A 14,199-nucleotide genomic window follows, 5' to 3' on the forward strand; every position below is an offset into this window, starting at 1 on the left:
ATTTGGTGGCAACAAGATGGTGCTCCTCCTCACAATTCACAGGTTGTTACTGAATATCTGGATAGAACGTACCCAAATAGATGGATTGGTAATAAGGGTCCAATTCGGTGGCCGGCTCGTTCCCCAGATTTATCTCCGCTTGATTTTTTCCTATGGGGTTATTTAAAAGATATTGTTTTCACTACTCCCCCTTTGAATGTGGATGATCTGAAAATAAAAATTCGACTAGCGTGCAGTGATATTACGCCTGATATTATAAGAGCGACTTGTACGAGAGAAGTGATTCGACGTTTCGAAGCCTGTATAATATCTAATGGTCATCACTTTGAACAATTTTCATGACTTATTTCTAGGTACCTACCATTCTTATGAAATGATTTATCAAGTTATATTATTTACATTGTTATTAATTAAAGATTTGTTTTCGGATACACCTCTTTCAATTTCGCAATTGTTTCATATTCAAAATGATTCCTGACTGAATTCCACAACTCAAAATTGAAACCATTACTTCGAACACCCAAAATTTTGACTAATTTTCATGTGATCTGATGCAGAGAGAATAATTGTATGAGATATTTTTAAAAATAATAGTCGTTCTCAAGACTTTACATTTTAAGCAATAACTCAACAACGCCGTAACCGAATTTCAAAAACCAAACATGAAATGATATCAGAATTTAACGTAGCATCTGAATATGTAATGATGTACAGGGCGTTCTATTTTAATAAATGGAATTTTGGTCTGTAGCACCTACACCAAACACCCTGTATATTTAAAAATTATATCAAAATATAGCTCTCATGAACTCCTAAAACTTTTGTATGAAACATTTTTGTGTATCTCCTTCAACAAACCAGATATTGCCTGTCACATAAAATGTGACACCCGGTATATTGTTAAAAAAGGACTCGAATACAACAGTGTATGGGGATTTTCAAAACATCACGGAGGAATTCTGATACAGAAATACAGAAATACATGTATTGAAACCCATAGCTTTGACAGGAAACAAGTACAAAAGAGTGGGAAATTTAAATATTAGGATGTGTACATCAAAATGAATTGAAATTCGAAAAACACACAATCGATATAAGTTAGAAAGAAAAATCAGATGAAATTAAATTAATATCTGTGATGAAAAATCGAAAAAGGCATAATAAACTAATTGTTTTCGATTAGGAATAATGTAAAATTCAAAAATTATTGTTGTGAATCATCTCCTTAGAAACTGAGTCAAGTGATGCTTTTGGAAAATATTTATATTTCCATATAAGGGGGTTTTTCTACTTTTGTACAACATTATTAAATGAAAATGTTTCTAAATTCAAGAACCAATATTAAATTCGTAGAATAGATAATTTTCCTGATAAAAAAGTGAAAATTTGTATATATGAAAATTGATAGGTGGTTACTAGAAGAAGAAATAAATTTCAACTATTTTGTCAACGAAGAGGATTCTTCTTAAGGCGACGAAGGGTAACGCCACGCCAAATTGTTCTCTCCATAAATTCAAAAATATTGTATGAAAACATAAGAATTGAATATAATTATAATTTATACTAATTATTGAAAGTGAATTCAGTGAAAAGCCTACCTGTCCAGCCTCTTTTAGAGAAATATCCACACACCAGCGTTGGAGAAAAATAAGGTATTTACCTATTCCATTCCACAACAATATATGTGTATATTGACGAAATTATCCAAGAAAATAATAGGAAAATCAGATTAAAGTTTGAATAAAAAACTCGACTCTGCAAGAATTCAAGTGACCTTCAATAATAAAATGACATTTGCCGAGTTCGTTCGGATATTCACTTTGAATAGTTCGTTGTAGATTTAGGACATTTTTAGATGTAAGGAATTTTCTCTTTTGGCAATTGACATATTTTTGAATCCAACATATTTTTACTTTTATAATTAAAACTGTTCTACATTTTCTAAGATCAATTGTGTCTATTTCAAAATTTCTTCACAGGAACATCTACAAGAAAAATCAAATTTGGGTAAGTATCTGTTATGTTTGTGCCTGAATCCACCTGGGAGGTTGAGGAAAATCTCTATACACTGAGGCATAGGATTTAAACTCAACATAAGAGTCGAGCCGAGTAAAATTTTAACATATTATAACGATTGGACTTTGGTTTCAATGTGATAACCATATACCCATAATTCGTCATCAATTCTGGAACCAAATCTGAGTCGCTGTTGACCTCATTCTCATGCTCATGCGACGGTTTTTTTTGTTCAGAATTCAATGCCCAAAATTTGTGAAAAAATTGCATGGCATGAGCCCACCGACATCCTGACATCCTCAGCAACTTCTCTAATAGGTATTGGACGATCTTTAATAAAAACTTTTCCCTCTTCCTCAACATTTTTATTGGTTGTTGAGGTGCTGGGGCGTCCAGACGATCATCTTCACTCATATCTTCTCAACCTTATGTAACAAGTTCGCACGACTTGTAAACAACATTCTTCTGACTCAGACACTGTTAGTATTGCAAATATTTCTGAGCACTTAATTTAAATAATTTCAATACAAAATTTCATGAAAATTCTTTGATACATTTTTTCGATAGCAGAAAATCGTCGAGAACGGATAACTCTTCTTTTATGTCTCTCACCAACAAACTAAACATCCCATCTAGCAATTTCGTATTTTATAATAGTTGCGGAAACGTTTCGGAGAAACAAATTATAAAACTACATTTCTCCCAGAAATGTTTTCAATGTGTTTATAAAACTGCTATAAATAAGAAATTGGCACCGTTTTATAAAACATTATAGTTACTATCAATATTTTGTAAGGCCTTTTACGAACACTACAAAACAGTTTTTTGCCAGTTACTCTAAAATTTGTCCAACACTCTTCAAAAATAGTTTTGTAAAGACTTCCCTAAGTGCACTTTTGCAACATATTTAGGCGATACCTATAAAATGATTAGAAGACAGTTTTATAAGAGTTTTTTAGTAGTTCCAAGTAAGCGTTATAAAATATAATACAGCCGAAAACGATAACAATAAAATAAAAAATTGTTAAAAATGTTTTCTTGAAGACGCAAGAAGTAATTTTGTATTGGACACTAGGAAAATATAATTAATATGTCACCAACTGAAAACTAAGAAATTGAAAGGTTGAAGTCATTTTAAAATTTCACTTTTGCACTGATAAAACTTTTGAAGACGTTCTTGTGTTTCGAAGATTGATATTTTTTCAGCAAATTAAATTTTATTGACAAATATATAGCCTATTATTAGCAAAATTTAAGCGCGCCATTCATTTATAAATGTTTTCGGTGAAATTATTTATTATATAAAAATTCACTCTGTCGACGTATTAATTTTCTTGTCACAAACCTAACTTTCTTTATTCTGAACAATATAATGTTATAATATTTATGTACTTTTCAGCTGTAAATATCACTATATGTGCGGTATTTCATATTTTCAACTCATCTAATTTCAGTATCCCGGATCGTTATCATTTCAAATGGCGTCGTTCTATAAAATGAATTGGTATCAGCAGCAAACATTCCAACGTATTTTAGCTACTATGTTACCCTTATAAAACTGTTAAGAAACAGTTAGTTCTGGGAGTGATGGTATTGCGGCAGAGTTGGACTACTTTTAAAGCTGTAGGTTTCTACAAAATAGTTTGTATGAATAAAGGATTTCTCACATACAGTTTGGAAAAATAGTAGCTGTCGGGATGTTTTGGCTAAAAAGTTTCTTTCATCTATTATAAAGGCTAAACCACGGATTTTAACCATTATAATAACATTTTCCTGTTTTTCGCAAAAAAAAATTGAAGCACTAGGTTAGGTGGGATAGTTTTAAGTATTTTTTTTAGTATTTCCAATACACAGGGCGACTCAAAGTTTCCGGAAAGTTTTTTTCATGGAACACCAAGTCATTTCTTCGTCTATTTGAAGCACCTCGAACTGAATCTAAAACTATTATATACCCCCCAATAAATGTTCAAAATGGCCGCCATTGAGTTATTATTTATTTTTATTTATATATTCGGGATACAAACAGAAAAATCCACAACAGTATCCACACAATGGAATTATTATCGAATTGAAAGTATATATATATATATATATATATATATATATATATATATATATATATATATATATATATATATATATATATATATATATGTTATAATAATATGTGAAAATATTGAATTTACTCATGGGGTACCTATACTCAATGAAAATCAAATATTTAGAAGTTGCTGAAGAACGAATTTCCACCACGATATCGATGGTGTCCCACTTGAATAACTAAACAAAAATATTCTTACTAAACATAACTAAAATTTTGAAGAATTTTTCAAAGCTGTGATTAGGAATAGATGTCAGCTGGTTGTTCTTAAATGGAGTATTTTATTCTTGGTGGCAGCAAATATATATTAGCAAAAGCAATTTGATTTTATAACAGTTATATTAGTGTTTTTGAATTGTAGTTAATATACCATACTATAAAATAGTTGGTAAATTTTCATTGAAGTGACAATATGGTAATGTAAATGAAATAGTATCTGAAAGCTATCCAATAAAATAATTTCATTAAAGCTACAGGAAACAGTTATGAAATATGCTTGAAATAGTTTTATAAATATCATAAAAATCTCGTAGAAAAGTGTTATAAAACTGCTACATAACAATTTACTTTTATAGGAAAATAAGTTTTATAAATTAGTTGCAAAAACGTTTCTGTGATAATTTCTTGACTATTTTATAATGGTTTTTTAATTTTATTTCATAAACGTTTTCATGACAAATGCATAAAACACTGTTATTGCCTACAACTGTATTGTACTCACCGATCATCTAATATAATCAATTAACATTTTGGAAGTAATTATAAAATACTAATAAAATAAAACTGTTGCAACACCATGGAATTATAAAACAACTTTGCTGGTTGGGATACAAAACAGCTTGAATTGTGAACATATGTTTGGATCAATTTTACCAACATAAAGAGAATCATTAACCGAATGTACGTTGAGATGAAGAGGTTACCAGCCTCTGCATTTCCGAATATGGTAGTTGACTTATCGACGAAACGTTGAATAAGTGAAAAAATTACGCTCAGCGATCCTGAAAAACAAATATACTTTCCATGTAGTTGCTGTTCTGAACTGTTGATAAAACACTGTTTCTTGTAGTGAATCCTCATTTGAATGTTAAACGGTTTTTCTTGAAGGAGTATTTCATATATCAAAGAATATTCAGATAATACACTCTTCGAGAACTGCGTGCGGAGAGAATGTTCTCGCGGGACGTTAAACACTTTCGGGATTCCCGCGAGGATATCCTTATTCCAAAATTGTAATCTCTGTGGCCTACTGCGAAACATGTAGATATCACAAAGAAGGAAATATGGATACAGGAGAACGAAAATAGATAAGAAACCATTGAGTCCCAATCAAAATTATCTGTGAAAGATTCTCCTTGATATTACATAACAAGTATTCGAAGAATCTTAAATCTAGTAAAATCAGACGTGTTTTCTCTCTTTATAATTATTCATATCGATATTTCCAATTTCAAGTTTCTTGGTGCTTTTTTAAAGTTTATCCAAACATATTGAAATTGTTCTGAATTCGTATAAATTTCTTGAGGTTCATTGGCGGTAGATTCGGATACATTTCATTGAACTTTCTACATGTTCTGCTGATAATTTTGTCACACTTTCCAAAAATAATAAACAAATTCATAAGAACTTCGTTTGAATAGTTTTGTTCCATCGTTTTGAAGGTATTTGCAACTTCTGAAGTGACGAAAATGTCGATATTATTAGGAGAATGTCACAACGCTACTGTCAAATAGTAATCATGGCCTGCTTACCAAATACCGAATGGAAATACCATTCTGAAGGGACATTTTCACAAATAAATGTTCATAAGTCCGAAACTTGACTAGTTAGGTATAGGTATGATATACATAGAAAGAAAGCAAATTTCAGCAGCTTTCCGTATTTTCAATAATATACAGGGTGTTCCATTTAAAATAATCAAATTTCAGCAACTTTTTCAAGCAAACGAAAAAACTGTATTTTTTTACCACCCTGTATTGAAGTAACGGAGATTAGGCTGACGTGTAGGAAGTGTCCAAGTATCACCTAACTCCAACCAAATTTCGATATCATAGTACTTCTTAACTAAAAGATATCGGCATTTTTAGAAGTCATGATTTTCGAAGAAAAAAATTGAAATCAATTTTTATTTCGAAAACGGTAACAGATAGGTATAGAGAAATATCAAGAAAAGTTGTCGGGCACTTGTTGGAGATTCCAAAAATAATATTATATACAGAGTGTTCCATTTGAAAAATCAAAGTTGCTACTGCTTTCTAATAGAAGCGGCAACACCGCATTGTCGAAAATATTTTAGTTGGCTAGAGAATGTCCGAATAAGCCCTCCATTAAATTTTCAAAGTGATCCGTTGTCTGGTTCACCAGAAACGTCTAATGTGCCATCCACCGTGAATCAGCCTGTATTTCAATATTGAATTCTACAAAAAGGATTTGAAGCTTTATATCTTCTATTAATTATCTGCGAGCGCTTTCGACAGTTGGTAGTACTGTCATCTTCTAGGCACTCCTCAAACTGAACTGGTCATCCTGTTGTCTGCCTCTTTATACGGTCAGAGCGTCTTAACTCAGGTATTTCAGGTACTTTAGGTAAATTTGCCTGTATTTGTTCTGCATCAGGTACTCTTCTTTGCGTTAGATCTTCTCTAGGAATGTGTATGGTTTTGTTTAATATATTGAATGTGAGGTCTTGTTGTGTTTTGATTTGTACTTGTTCCTCGATAAGTGATTTATGATTGTTAAGTTTAGGGTTTTCAAGTTTTCCCAAATGTCCATGCGGTTTCCCTTGTTGACTTGTTTTATGAGTTTTATGTTCTCTGGTGGGGGGAAATTATGTTTGTTTTGTATGGCGTGTGTTGCAAGGTTTGATTTATATACTGTTGGATTTATGTATGCCTTTTTGTGCTCATTGTATCATTGGATACGTTTTTTCTTTGTTTGGCCGATATAGAATTTGTTGCAGTCCGAGCATTGTATACTGTATATCCCGTTTTGGTCTTTGTCTTCTTCTTTTTCATAGCTGTTTATTTTTTGTGTTATCTTCGTGTTCGTCTTGTATGCGATGTTGATGTTCAGTGGTTTGAAGATGATTGTTAGTTTTTTGGTTTGGTGTCTTACGTACGTAAATGCTGTCCATCGTTGTGTTGTTTTGTCTGTTGGGGTGGCTTGATTCTTGTTCTGTATTTTTTGTTTGATTCTGTTTTCTAGTTTATCTATTGTCTTTTGGGTGTATCCGTTTTCGTTCGCTATTTGGTATATGATTTTCCGTTCTTTGTTTCGGGCTTCATTGCTGAGTGGTATCCTCAACATTCTATATATGAATGCGTTATAGGCAGCCATTTTGTGTGATGGTGGATGGTTTGAACTTGCGGGTATGGTGGAGCTTGTTTGTGTAGGTTTCTTGTATATTGCCATTTGAAATTGTGTTTTGTTGTGGTTATATCCTATGGTTATGCCTAGGTAGTTAAGTTTGTAACTTAAGTAGGTAAGTAAGGAACGAGTACAAATCAAAACACAACAAGACCTCACATTCAATATATTGAACAAAACCATACACATTCCTAGAGAAGATCTAACACAAAGAAGAGTACCTGATGCAGAACAAATACAGGCAAATTTTCCTAAAGTACCTGAAATACCTGAGTTGAGACGCTCTGACCGTATAAAGAGGCAGACAACAGGATGACCAGTTCAGTTTGAGGGGTGCCTAGAAGATGACAGTACTACCAACTGTCGAAAGCGCTCGCAGATAATTAAAAGAAGATATAAAGCTTCAAATCCTTTTTGTAGAATTTAATTTCGAAATATATATATATATATATATATATATATATATATATATATATATATATATATATATATATATATATATATATATACATATATATATATATATATATATATATATATATATATATATATATATATATATATATATATAAACACATTGAAAACATTTCTGGGAGAAGTAAAGTTTTATAATTTGTTTCTCCGAAACGTTTTCACAATCATTATAAAATATAAAATTGCTAGTTGGGTACGTTGAAAGATGTCTCCCAAACAAAATCATTCGACGTGTTTCGGGAAATTTTTCCACTCACTATGGGATAAGAAATATACGGTGTGGCTCATCTGGGATGGAACACCCTGTATATGTTTGTGTATATACATCTTATGACTAGTCCTATAACATTTGTATGATCTTGAAGGATTATTGAAGATTATTTTCTTATTGTTATCATAAACACTATTACACCCCGGACACTTAAGCTTTTAAACTCCAGATTTCTCAACTTGTCCACTTTTTCTTTGGCATCGAGAAGGAAATCAGATAACCTGGCATGTGGTATGAATGCTACTTCCACATTATTATTTCTGAAAAGTCCCGCAATTTTTTCTGTTTGTTCATCAAAATTTCTTGATTTCTGGTTCCAAAAAAACACTTTTACCAGGAACAAAGCTGCTGGAATATGACTCCATGAAACTGGAATAATAAATAGATGAGTACTCTTACAATAATTCAAAATTTTATTTCACTTTAAGAGCCACCCCTAGACACCTGTTTCATCCAATTAGCCATCATCAGTACAAGGCAGGTGACTCTCGGTTGATTTCAATACAAAATAAAATCTGATTGATTTGAAACCTTTCGAAATCAATATTATCAATACTTTTACTCTCACTATATTGCAAGTTAGAAAAACGTTTGGAATATTTACATGAATATGTTTGATTGTGTGGGACGCGACTGGAAAGTTCCGTAAACATTTCACCCCAAATTTTCCAATTTGAAATTCAGATTTCACGAGCGGAATCACATATTTACATAATCTCATTCGATTGCCACGAATTTTTATTCCAGATAAACACGAATAAATTAATTCCTTTTCTAGATTCTCGTTCAATCAGGTTCGAATCGCGATACACAAATATTTCCATACACAACAATCCCCATATTTAAAGTATATCTATCAGAAAGCAATGGAAATACAAATCGGATATTTGATTTATGTCTAACGTTTTCATGAATTTCATGCCGAATCTAACGCAAAGTTGTGATAGATGTGACATATTGAAGTTCAGAAATATTGTAAACAACTTCTTTATGTCCCGAAAAAGTTAGCTATTCGGAAGGACTAGGGAAATAAGGTTTCGAGCGATAATTTTGCAGATGCGGTTCGTTTGGGAGTTGTTGAGATTTGTGAAAAATTTTGTTTATGTGTGATTTGGAAAAACATTAATTTTTGTTCTAAAAATATTAGATATTCGAAAGAACGAGGAGAATGAGGTTTCGAGTGATTATTTTGCAGATGCGATTCGTTTGGTAGTTGTTAAGATTTGTAAAGAATTTTGTTAATGTGTAATTAGGGAATACATTAATTTTTGTTCGTAAAATATTAGATATTCGGAAGATCGAGGAAAATGAGGTTTCGAGTGATTATTTTGCATATGCGGTTCGTTTGAGAATTTGTTGAGATTTGTAAGGAATCTTGTTCATGTGTAATTTGGGAAAACATTAATTTTTGTCCGGAAAATGTAAGATATTCGGGAGAATGGGGGAAAATAAGGTTTTCAGCGATAATTTCACAGATGCAGTTTGTTTGGGAATATGTTGACATTTGTAAGGACTTTTGTTCATGTGTATTTTGTGAAAACATTACTTTATGTTCGAAAAATATTAGATATTCGGAAGAACGAGAAAAGTGAGGTTTCAAGTGATTATTTTGCAGATGCGGTTCGTTTGAGCATTTGTTGGGATTTGTAAGGGATCTTGTTCATGTGTAATTTGGGAAAACATTAGTTTTTGTCCAGGAAATGTAAGATATTCAAGAGAATGGGGAAAATAAGGTTTTCAGCGATAATTTCACAGGTGCAGTTTGTTTGGGAATATGTTGACATTTGTAAGGAATTTTGTTCATGTGTATTTTGTGAAAACATTACTTTATGTTCGAAAAATATTAGATATTCGGAAGAACGAGAAAAATGAGGTTTCAAGTGATTATTTTGCAGATGCGGTTAGTTTGAGAATTTGTTGGGATTTGTAAGGGATCTTGTTCATGTGTAATTTGGGAAAACCTTAATTTTTGTCCAGGAAATGTAAGATATTCAAGAGAATGGGGGAAATAAGGTTTTCAGCGATAATTTCACAGATGCAGTTTGTTTGGGAATATGTTGACATTTGTAAGGAATTTTGTTCATGTGTAATTTGTGAAAACATTACTTTATGTTCGAAAAATATTAGATATTCGGAAGAACGAGAAACATGAGGTTTCAAGTGATTATTTTGCAGATGCGGTTCGTTTGAGAATTTGTTGGGATTTGTAAGGGATCTTGTTCATGTGTAATTTTGGAAAACATTAATTTTTGTCCGGAAAATGTAAGATATTGGGAGAATGGGAGGAATAAGGTTTTCAGCGATAATCTCACATATGCAGTTTGCTTGGAAATATGATGAGATTTGTAAGGAATCTTGTTCATGTGTGATTTGGGAAAACATTAGTTTTTGTCCGTAAAATGTAAGATATTCAGGAGACTGGGGGGAAATGAGATTTTCAGCGATAATTTCACAGATGCAGTTTGTTTGGGAATATTTTGAGATTTGTAAGGAATCTTGTTCATGCGTAATTTGGGAAAACATCAATTTCTGTCCGGAAAATGTAAGATATTCAAATGAATGGGGTAAATGAGGTTTTCAGCAATAGTTTCACAGATGCAGTTCGCTTGGGAATATGTTGAGATTTGTAAGGAATCTTGATCATGTGTAATTTGGGAAAACAATAATTTTTGTATGAAAAATGTAAGATATTCGGGAGACTGGGAGAAATAAGATTTTCAGCGATAATTCCACAGATGCAGTTTGTTTGGGAATATGTTGAGATTTGTAAGGAATCTTGTTCATGAGTAATTTGGGAAAACATTAATTTTTGTCCGGAAAATGTAAGATATTCAAGAGAATGGGGGAAACAAGGTTTTCAGCGATAATTTCACAGATGCAGTTTGCTTGGGAATATGTCGAAATTTGTAAGGAATCTTGTTCATGCGTAATTTGGGAAAACATTAATTTTTGTCCGGAAAATGTAAGATATTCGGGAGAATGGGGGAAATGAGGTTTCAAGCGATAATTTCACAGATGTAGTTTGCTTGGGAATATGTTGAGATTTGTAAGGAATTTTTTTCATACGTAATTTGGGAAAACATTAAATTTTTTCCGGAAAATGTAAGATATTCGGGAGAATGGGGGAAATAAGGTTTCAAGCGATAATTTCACAGATGCAGTTTGCTCGAGAATATGTTGAGATTTGTAAGGAATTTTGTTCATGTGTGATTTGGGAAAACATTAATTTTGGTCCGGAAAATGTAAGATATTCAAGAGAATGGGGAAAATAAGGTTTTCAGCGATAATTTTGTAATTTTGTTTATGTGTATTTTGTGAAAACATTACTTTATGTTCGAAAAATATTAGAAATACGGAAGAACGAAGAAAATGAGGTTTCGAGTGATTATTTTGCTTATGCGGTTCATTCGAAAATTTGTTGAGATTTGAAAGGAATTTTGTTCATGTGTAATTTGTGAAAATACTACTTTATGTCCGGAAAATGTTAAGTATTCGGGAGGACGAGGGAAATAAGGTTTCAAGCGACTATTTCACAGAATCCTTCCGTTTGGGATTTTGTTGAGAGTTGTAAGGAATTTTGTTCATGTGTAATTTGTGAAAACATTACTTTGGAATCAAAATGAAATTAATTTTTCAGTTACGAATATCAGTTCATCGAAACTCAAAAATTTCCAACAGGACAAGATGTAGAAGTTGGATAAAATATTTGTATGAAAAGGAACCATTTTTAGTATTTTTTGTTAAAGAGGCAAATGGTGAGACATTATTTGCCGCAGAGAGGAGGCCTCCACTCGAAAATTTGCAAATACTTTGAATGCTAGTAACGGGACGATTTGGAACATCCTTAGAGACTATTTGTTGTATCTATACCACGAGTTCAGGCACTTCTCCTGCAGATTTTCTTCCACGTATTGCATCCTGTTAATGGCCTTCGTGAACATTGATTCGAATTCTGATGCTCATTCATTTTATTGTTGAAGCCAGTTCGCGAGTCGATGAGGAAAAGATCGGATTCCGGCATCCGAGCGGGGATAAGTCATTCTCAACAAAAAAAAATCTGTTTTTCCGTTAATCAGCTGTCGCCCCCCTACGAACGACGACTCTCAGAAGTTGAGAAACTTGTGCGAGCTAAACACTAACGAGGACTTACCTTTCAACGTGTGATTCCTAACAGTTCTTGTAGATTGAGAAACATTACACGTAATTTTTGTTAATAAATAGTTATTGTTGAAATTCTTTTTCGCTCCGTGTCTTCGAAAGAAGCACCCTATCAAAAATCATCACAGAACAAAATATCCTTAAAATAGTCCAAGGAATAGTCCCTTAAATTTTTGCCGCATGTTCAATAAACACCCTGTATAACAACACTTTTCTCTGGATCAATATATTCAACTAACCGAATTATCAAATTGTGTACAACAGTTGTTCTGCAGCTGAAAAATGTTTTCCCGAGATATGGTTACCAAATATCCCTTATCGAGAGCTTAACTCTTAATTTCGTTCCTTAAATTCATTAACCCATTTCATGAGATAGGGCGGTAAATGAATGAAAGTTAGATAAAGTCAATACATCTATTTATAATTGAAACAACACAACCGTACTTACAAATAAGTTATCACAATTTCTGACAGTGTGTCCCACTTGCAAGCAACTGCCTTCCAATTCTCCCTCAATCCCTCTTTTTCAATTTCCAGGCGATAAATCGTTTTGTCAGCCATTCCAATTCCCATCGTAAAAAACAAACATTAGCCGAAGTACTGAAACAGCAGTCTCAGCAATTATAATAGTCCGGTCAATTTAGACATTCGAAACTACCTAAATTCCCACCAAGCTGAAAATTAGTGAGATTCTTTAAAATATGATAAAAAATAAAATTTTGAAGTTCCTCATCTTTCCCTTGCATGGAGAAAAATTTATTCAAAGTCAAATGTCAAAAAAATGAGTTTCGCGATTTTCAGCAAAACGGTGAGTTTTATCATAAAAATACTTCAGACAAAAATTATAGATCATAGAATTATCTACGAAAATGTATCATTACATTTTTTTCTACGAGTCCTCAGTAGGCCTATTTCACGGGTCAGTCATTTTAATTCGAAACTATTGCAAAATAATGGATATTAGCAGAGATTGAAAAGATAAAAGCAATTTAAGTTGAAAAAAAGTAGTGAAATTTGTTCGTCCGAGTCGTAACTCTCAAATTCTTCTTCTTGATCTTCTTGTTCTTGTTTTTCTTCATCCTCATCCTGAGTACATTGAAACTGCGTTAATAGCGATGTATCGCATGTCGTTTCGTTGGAATCAAACGGATCTTCCATGTTAGTGATTCAATATCAAAGTACGACCGGCTTTGACAATGTCTACACGCCGGAATATAAAACATTTTGACTGTTTTGCAACCACATTTAGCACTGCACGCCTTTTTGCAGTTGCAAAAAATTGTGTTCAGCAGTTTTTCCGGCGCAGGTGGAAGTAAAGTTTGGACTGCTTCGTATGAATTGTTGACCAACTTCCAACCCCAGTCTGTAGGGTCTAGCTAATAACCAAACCACACTTGAACTTGGTAATATACCCGAAAAAGATGTTGATGAGTAGCAACTGAGGTTGGAGGAACACGAGGTAATTGTACTTGTTTTTTACTTTTAGTATTTTTAACGAAACATGCATATCTATACCTATCTAAGCAGGTAGGTGAGAGGAACAAGAAGAACAATAACAAGAAGAACAAGACGAACAGGAACAAAAAGATCAATAAGAAAAACAAGTAGAAGAATTCAAAGGTTACGACTCGAACGATTAAATTTCACTTTTTTTCAACTCAAATTGCTTTTATCTTTTCAATATCTGCTAATATCTATTATTTTGCAAATTGAACAGGATCGCAATTGACCCGTGGAATAGTCCTCTGGGGAAACAACGTTTAAAAAAACGCACCAAGTACGCTACTTCATAGGTGGCGTGGAAACTTGTGCA

General features: G+C 32.6%; 1 protein-coding gene across 1 annotated transcript in view; it reads right to left on the minus strand.

Annotated features, from left to right (window-relative positions):
* The window catches only part of LOC111507366 (uncharacterized), a 139,455-nt gene that overhangs the window by 32,024 nt on the left and 93,232 nt on the right, over positions 1 to 14,199 (minus strand). The window lies entirely within an intron of this gene.

Source organism: Leptinotarsa decemlineata, unplaced genomic scaffold (assembly GCF_025532065.1).
Source record: "Leptinotarsa decemlineata unplaced genomic scaffold, Ldec_3_MD MMD2_tig00001973_RagTag_RagTag, whole genome shotgun sequence".
Classification (NCBI taxonomy): domain Eukaryota; kingdom Metazoa; phylum Arthropoda; class Insecta; order Coleoptera; family Chrysomelidae; genus Leptinotarsa; species Leptinotarsa decemlineata.